General features: G+C 36.2%; 1 protein-coding gene across 1 annotated transcript in view; it reads left to right on the top strand.

Moving 5' to 3' along the window:
• The window catches only part of SBF2 (SET binding factor 2), a 240,092-nt gene that overhangs the window by 62,212 nt on the left and 169,129 nt on the right, over positions 1 to 8,751 (top strand). The window contains exon 3 of the mRNA XM_009328574.1: positions 2,169 to 2,306. The gene's annotated coding sequence lies outside the window, so the exon portion shown is untranslated. The remainder of the gene's footprint in view (positions 1 to 2,168; positions 2,307 to 8,751) is intronic.

Below are 8,751 nucleotides of genomic sequence, written 5' to 3'. Positions count from 1 at the left end.
AGTGTTAAGATTGTGAACTCAAGCATTTGGAGCTTAAGAAGTGCCAGAACTAGGACTGCATAAGCAACCTTAATTTGACCTACCTTGTATGGATGATTCAGTTTTAATGGTATACCATGGAAAGGTTTTATTTATTAACAGAATCTTACTGCATTCTTTGCATTTTGGCTCATACTCATTGAACAAATAGCTATTCAGAGTTTTGGGGGTTATCTTATTTGAGCTATGGATTCCAGGCTGATCTGCCACACACCACCTAAACTCTGCAATACATACAGAACTCCAATGATTTTATTGTCAAACTTTTTAATGATGCTTTTGTTATAATGTCTGTATATATTGGCCATATTACATTATCTTTATAGCAGTCCTGCAAGATTAGTAGTGGTATCTTCTTATTTTTAACTGACATGGGATGAAAAACAAAGGGAGATTAGGCCAGTATTATCAAAATCGTGGACTAATACAGGATGCTTAGTGTGGAATGACTAGGATGTCTTTTCTCAGAGTACTTTTTGATGTTCAGAACAGTTATTCTTAGATGCAGGAGGGAGTGCTTAGCACTTCTAAGGATACAGGCTCAGAAGTGTTAAGCTGACTATCTAGAGTACGAAGAATGTAACATGAGAAAACTTTGATTTTGAAGATTTTCCCAGGATCATAAAATAAACTGTGTATCAGAGGCAGAGTTTTAACTGCTGTTCACCTAAGACTACCCAGGTTTTATTGTAGAGGTTCTAAAGATGAATCTGTAGTAAATGTTTGTTTACAACTTACTTTTCATGCTCTTTCAGTTTTTAGCAGCTCTCCAGGGGAAAGACGCAATTGCTGGAAACATGAGATTTTGACCTATTTCTCTGGTTCCTTTGGTATCTGCATTGTTTAACAATTCTAGAAATGTTGTGGCGTTTTGGGGTTTTTTGGGGTTTTTTTATTCCTCATACATACACGGGCTGTTACCTTTGCCCCGTGTAAATTCTAAGTTTATAATTTTGCTAATAATAATGTATTTGTGAATTTTTCATGTATGCGACTTCAGCCTTAAGTAAAAGAAACAGTGAATACAAAATTCCATAAAGGCCATTTCAAGAATCTTCAGCAAACTGATTTCTGAATTTCGGCATGCTCTTCCATTACTGGGAACAAGTTATTAACTGATGTTGTACTCCAGTCATTTAAAAAAGAAGAAAAAACATACACTTTTCCCTTTGCTTTTGAGCTATAGTTCTCTTTTTGTTCATGCCATTTGTGCAGGTCTGTTCTGAGGTTGGAATTGATGTCTTCAGTTCTGGTGGCTTGCACTGCCACAGTGCTGGTCAGCTTGCAGGAACAAATACTGAAAGGACTTAGGTTTATTTGATGTGTGTTTTAAGTCTTGCATGTATTTAGTCTGCTCATGGCTGCAGGAGCTTGGAACCATGTAGTATTCTAAGTACATATGAAGTATTTGGAAAACTGCAACCTCTTTGAGTCCGAGAAACAAGTGATTTTCTTTGTCCCTGAGACTTATGAAGTCACGAAATTTGAACATATTTTTCACAGGGGTGGCAAAACTTATATCCCTGCTATGGTGTGAACTCTTACAAAATTCCAAATGCTCACAGTAAAGTTTTTAGAGATAATCAATAAATGGATGAAAAATATTGGTCTATAAATAGTCTTTTGTAGGAGTAAGTATTGAATAATTTTGCAAGTAGGTGTAAGTGGAATATCTATGTTTGATTAGATAAATTAATGGAGAAATAAGTGGAGAAATTAAAAATGTAGAGACATTCCAAGACACAACAATTTTAGCTTCAAATTCTAACCAGTTATCCAAATGAAACCTGCATAACGTGTCAATTTATTCCTGTTGCTGCCTGTTAAAACCTGCAAAGATGATCTTGAATACTGAATTCAAAGGAACACATCTTCAGTTTGTAGAGTTTATTATATCTCCTTTGATGTCTATAGAGCTAGATTTATATATCAGTCTGACCAACTCCAAGACCTATTGGGTTTTCCCCCATTTTCTCCAAATTTTGCAACCCTGCGTATGTTCACTGCAAATGAAATTAACTTCTTGTTTCAGATAATGTTCTGTTATATTGTTTAAAAATATCTTTCATATTTCCTAAAACAATTGATATTACTGCTTAACTATGTGTCTCATTTTTTTGTTTCATTAGTTTTGCCAGCCTGGAGGATGGCAGCTTTCGAAGGAGAGAAAACAGCCAACGTTCTTTGTGGTGGTTTTGACTGATATAGACTCAGAGAGGCACTACTGTTCCTGCTTAACTTTCTATGAAGCAGAGATTAACCTGCAGGTAAAAACTTTACAATAAGTAACAAAAATGCAGAAAAAGGTGTCTAGAAACAATAGATTAATATTATAGAGGACAACTTTAGAAAATATTTTGCTGCTCCTGGTAAGGATGTATTTTTCTGTCATATAGAAATGCATATATTTTTGCACAAAGGTAAGCTCGATGTACTTGTTTGTGTTTTTTGTTTTTTTAATCTGCTTGGGGGGGGGGGGATGGGGGACGGACCAAACAAAAACATTTCACAGAATTTCTTTTTCTCCACCACGTGTTTTTTTTTAATGGGACAGCCAAGATGGTGTTCCTTTCATTTACTTCCGTGTTTGACATAGCGTGAATGATTCTCATCTTTGTTCTAGGAAAAAAGTTTATTAACTTCTGCTCCCTCTGCTGGCCAGCTCTATCAGGCCAGCACAGGACAAATGTGTACAAGTATGCTGTAATGTATATACATATTTCTGTAAGTGCATTTATTGGCAAGATTTGTGTGGGTGTAAATGGCAAGATTTTACAACTGATAGAATAATTCTTCAGTTTTTAGGTAGGTCAGATTTTGGGTGTCAGCTACTTGGCAGTGTTTGTTTTTAAACATGTATTTAATTATTTTTGGGCAACCTCAGTCTTTCAAAAATAGACATTTTGTTTCCCATTTGATGTAAAGTACTTCACAGAATCTCTGCTATGACATAATATTTGGAATCTTTAGAAGCTAGAACCTAGGGAAAACCTAATCCAGTCTGTAATTGCGGACTGTCATTGTTATGTTTTTAAATATTTTCTTTCCCACATGAAAATTAAAAAATAAGTAAAACCTTGGCATTAAGTATATTAAATTTAGTTAAGATTAAATAGGTGGCTAAGTAAAGTAATTTTTTTGCTCATTTAGTGAAGAACTGTAACATTATTGATTATTTTAAGAAAATGCTTTTAATAATCCAAGTGTTCTCTGCTTATTTAATAATGGAATTGAAATGTTACCCTATCTGTAGAATAATTGAAAGATGCGGCGTAGTAATAATATTGTGCTTTTTCTAGGCACAATTGGAAGCCAGAAAATAATAGTTGTTCTTATTTCAGTAACAGTACAGTTTAGACAGATATTTTTGTAGATTATTAAAACGAGTTAAAAGCAGAAATGTAACCAAAAATTAGATGTATTCTAGTCTTAAATTTCAGTGTAGATCAACTGACATCTTTCTATTAAATATTTTGTCATTATTTAATGTTTGTCATCTTTCCTTTATTTTATAAGTAGAGTGAAATATTCTATAGTAATTCTTTCTCAGCTGATAAAAATTTACAACAGCTGACTCTTCCTCCACTCTATGTATTTCATAACGTACACTAAATTTAGCAAACTTGTTATTTATCCTGTGGTTTCTAGCAGCTGCTTTTAATTCACTATCCACATCTTTCAAGTAATGCTCATCACAAAACATCCAGTATTAACTAAAAGGGTTTTTTTAATATATTGCCTAAGTATTAATACAAAAAAACAAACTAAAAAAACCCAAAAACTGAGCGCAGCAGGATGTTGGTTCTCATAATGCCATTCCTGGCTGTGCTATAAAGAATGCATATTTTTCAGATGAACTTGCTGTGGTGAAATTTATTCTATGACTGCATTGTTTATAGCCAAACTTCCTGTTTCTTTCTAAAACCCAAAGAGAATAATTGAACGTGCCCTGTTACATGGTCATTAGACAAGAATTCAGCACATGTACAATCTGTAATGAAACATAAGCTTATGAAGCATTGAGCTATGAAAGTGATACTGATTTAACCATTCAGATGCATGCCTCATTAAACAAACAGTCCATGAAACATAGTGTCCAGGTCTTGAAATTAAATCTGGACAGTAGTTTTCACGGTTAAATACAATCTTGTAGTAAGATAGGTTTTTTGTTTGGTTGTTTTTTTGTTTTGTTTTGTTTTTAACTGAATGATATAACTCACTAAGACAGAAGTAAGATTAAATTTCCAAAAAAGAAGGGTTACTTCTTTCCTAGTAGTCTTCACCAGGTAAACCTTGCTGATACACAAGATTGGGTGGAATTCAACTAGAGCAGATTAGATGTTTGGCTTGGCAGAATCATCTTCACAAAAAAACTGGAATTAACCACTTGGAAGTTTTTGTGGTTAAATAAACTGCACAGTGAAAACAAACTCATTTCTCAGCTTGTGAATGCTAGAGGAGAACTATCGAACTTTTTTTGAGCCTCCTGCATAATAATAGAAGAACCTTTTTGACACAATTGATCAAGCTGGGTCTCAGAAGGCTACTTCTGTCATTCCGGTCCCCTTTATTCCTGCTTCAGCTGTTTGTAACAGGATAATTTGTAAAAAAATGCGACCTGAAAAGTAAAGCAATTGTAAAGATTGATGTTACATTTAGTCTGATAAATACTCCATATCTGTACTCATGAGGAAGGTGAATGAATGATATTCTATTAAATATGGGACTAGAACTTACTTGGTGCTATGAATGCAGGTGATATAGCTTTGCCATGTAAACCTTCATGAATTGTTCTGTTTTACGATGCTAGTCTCACTTAATTGTCCCAGTAACATTTGTTAAAGCTGTATAAGGATATGTTCCTCATCTGAAATTAAAATCAAGCACTTGAAAGTTTGACCTTAACAAAAGCCTAAGTTTGGAACATGACTAGAATGAATTAACAATGGTAAAGCTGGTGTCATTTAAAGACTTCCTTAGTATGTTTCAGAGCAGTTCAATATGCAAGATTTCTCTCTCACCTCAAGTTTCTACCAATAGAAAGTGTAAAGAAATCTGAGATACTGCACTGGTTTCTCCTTCCAGCTTTTTCTCTCCAGCACATGCTTGGTCTGATCCATGTTTCTGTCTGGCTTAAGGTGCCATGTAGATGCTCTGTCGAATAAAGCTGGATGCCATACTGACTTGCATGTATTTACAGGAATTAGGAGGAGGAGAATAAGTCAAAACATCCCTATTTCCTCTTCCCTCACAGTGCCTTGAAGGGTTTTTTATTGTGGGGTTTTTTTTCTTTTTTTTTTCCCCATTACTGTATTTTGATTGTTGTTGTGGACTTCAAATCTCATTGATTTGAAATCTGCTTGAAATCTCATTGATTTGAAGAAAACCTTGTCTTATCAATCAAAAAAATAGTCTACTTAGATTATTTTTCTGGCGACTGAAGCCGGAAGCTGTTGAGTAGCCAAAGGGTATTCAGGAGAATCGTAACTTACATCTACAGAATTCATCCACAAAACTCAGTTACTCTGTGAGCGTAAGTTTATTAGCCATCAAAAAATGCACGTATATATATACGTGCACACACACACACATATATATGTATAGTTCTGTGTTGTGTATACACTGTTTGCAAAAATGAGGTTGTTATTTCTAACAGCAATTTCTGGATGTTACCACTTAGCACACGAAGACTTGATTTAATACTTTTGACTCAGCAGATACTTCTACTGACCTCAGCTGTGCCTCTTACCAATTACGCACTTAGAATTTATACTAACAATGCTTGGAAGAGCACCATAGACAGAATCTTTTTAAAAAATGTTGACTCGCATTGGAACTTAATGGTCAAATTGTATGTTGCTTTGCACTTTGAAAGAACCCAACCCCTCCATCAACAAATTAGAGAATGATTTATGCCAGTAACTGAGCCTGTACAACTGCATTTCTTGCATTACAGAAAATCTGCTCAATGAGATCAGCACAAATCCCCAAACGTTTGTTTGTAACTATCTTACTACAAGATTGTATCATTCTTGTGTGTTGTCTTAAGCATATGTACATTAAACCATTGCAATCACAAAGTTGGTAAGATTAAATATATCACTCTTGTGAATTATTACTTATGTGCATTTTCAAGTCTCCCATTTCCTGCCATTCAACTTCTCTTCTTCTCTCTGCCCCCTTGCAAAAACAGGAAAAAGAAATTATAGAATCATAGAATCATTAAGGTTGAAAGAGACCTCTAAGATCATCGAATCCAACCGTCAACCCAACACCACCATGCCCACTAAACCATTTCCCTAAGTGCCTCATCTACACGTCTTTTAAATACCTCCAGGGATGGTGACTCAACCACTTCCCTGGGCAGCCTGTTCCAATGTTTAATTTTCCTTACATCCAATCTAAACCTCCCCTGGTGCAACTTGAGGCCATTTCCTCTTGTCCTATCGCTAGTTACTTGGGAGAAGAGACCAACACCCACCTCACTACATCCTCCTTTCAGGTAGTTGTAGAGAGCCGTAAGGTCTCCCCTCAGCCTCCTCTTCTCCAGGTTAAACAACCCCAGTTCCCTCAGCCGCTCCTCATAAGACTTGTTCTCCAGACCTTTCACCAGCTTTGTTGCCCTTCTCTGGACACGCTCCAGCACCTCAATGTCCTTCTTGTAGTGAGGGGCCCAAAACTGAACACAGTATTCGAGGTGCGGCCTCACCAGTGCTGAGTACAGGGGCACGATCACTTCCCTGCTCCTGCTGGCCACACTATTTCTGATACAGGCCAGGATGCCATTGGCCTTCTTGGCCGCCTGGGCACACTGCTGGCTCATGTTCAGCTGGCTGTCGACCAACACCCCCAGGTCCTTTTCCGACAGGCAGCTAAATTGTAAAAACCCAAACCATAAAATGGCAGATTCACAACATTCACAAATATTTCCTGAGTCAAGGGAAAAACTGCCAACAAAATGACTTCATGCTTCATAAAGTTTTAATTTTTATGCTTGGACTGGAGAATTGGTGATCCTACTGCGTTAAAGCATATGCCACTTGATGAGTCACTGACATTTGGGTTTTAGCAGAGGATGAGAACACTCAGTTCAGTTGTACCCTTTTTGAAGTGTGAAATCTGATCTCCCTTTGGATATTAGCATGTTAGTCTTATGATGAAGTTTAATAACTTTTTGTGAATATCCCAAATGTTAAATTTGTTCTGAAAGTAACCTCTTGCTGTCAATGCCCCAAAACATGTTTTGTGGAAAAAAAAGCCCAATTTTTAAAATAACGTTTAGTATATTACATCACCATCTTTCTAAATCTGCTGAAAAATGGATGGTATGATAGCGTACAGATTTAAGTAATGCCTTATTTCCTTTCTGCTCCTGTGTAAAGAGAAAGTTGCAGCTAATGTCTATTTCTTATCATCCAGAACTTGTATTTTTAATGTCCTTTTATACATTTAAGGTCCTTTCTAGACCAGAATTTAAAGTTAAGGTGAGAACAGTTGTACAGAGGAAAGCATATTTCCATCTTCCTAATAACTCTGGCAGTAGCTTCTCCTGTCCTGTTTATCCCCTGGCTCGTGCGTTCACACACACGCACACACATCCCCAATTTGAACTCATGCTATTGCAGGTGCAAAAGCTTGTTTTGGGTAAAGGTCTCCTTTTCCTCTTTACTCCTGTGCTGTTTCTACACAGTGGCCCCAAGTCTCAGCTCACAGGATAGAGGGATACTATCTTTTAAGCAGAGACTTTTCTTTGTCAGTAGAGATCAGATAATTTATCTGACTTTCAAACAGTAGTAGTACTAATTCATTGAAAGTCTTTTCAATGCGTTTCCCCATATGCAATTTAAAGGAATTAATTGACTGTATTTTAATTAAACAAAACAAAAATCTGTGCTTGTAAAATTTTGCTTTTGTGTACTTCCACATATACTGTTCTATATTATATAAAAAACATTATGACTGAGTTAAAATAGGGTATGAATTACCAGCTTTTTTAAGTTAATCTGTTTTTTGCTGTTTGTTCTACTTATGTTGCTTAGGTCTCTGCAGTCTCCTCACCTTAGGTGTGTAAAGCTTGAAAGGGTGGAATCCAGGGATCAAGTTTGCTGCCTTTGGGAAAATTCAGAAAGATTTAGTAAACTCTAAGCTCTGAAATTACTATTTGCATATGCATAGTTCTTGCTGAAGACTTGTTACTGTAGTTCTTTAACATTCTTCAGTGCCAAGGTTAACGTGTTGAAAGCAGTGACAATGCTATTGATTATTGCCCCGTGGAATTTCAGCATTTATAGGGCAACTGCGTATGCATTACCTTGGACTTCCCAGATCTTCCGGGATGTGCGTGGTCTACTCCAGAAATATGCTTTGGCCTATGGCTGCATAAGCTGGACTGAAAGGTGGAAAGCGTGGGTACTAGGTTACTTTTGTTCCAAAGGTCTTTCAGTGTGTTTAGATGATAAAGCGTATAAACATCATCTGGAGTTTTCAAGTGAGGTGCATTAAATGGTAAACATCTTATTAGATGCTGGTGGTATAAATTTTGTGTAATGCTGGAAGGTGCAATGCAAACTCCTCATTATCATATATGAATACTCTGAAGCGTCAGTAGTATTTAGGGAGTGAATGAGCTGACCTGTTACAGAGACTTGAGGTTGCCCTATTTGGTAAGTTTACTATCGTTGCATAATTTTCTATCTTTGGTCCTTTTCTTTT

This window comes from Pygoscelis adeliae, unplaced genomic scaffold (assembly GCF_000699105.1).
Source record: "Pygoscelis adeliae isolate BGI_AS28 unplaced genomic scaffold, ASM69910v1 Scaffold166, whole genome shotgun sequence".
Lineage (NCBI taxonomy): Eukaryota > Metazoa > Chordata > Aves > Sphenisciformes > Spheniscidae > Pygoscelis > Pygoscelis adeliae.
The sequence above is the reverse complement of the archived record's forward strand: the minus strand, read 5'-3'. Positions and strand labels throughout refer to the sequence as shown.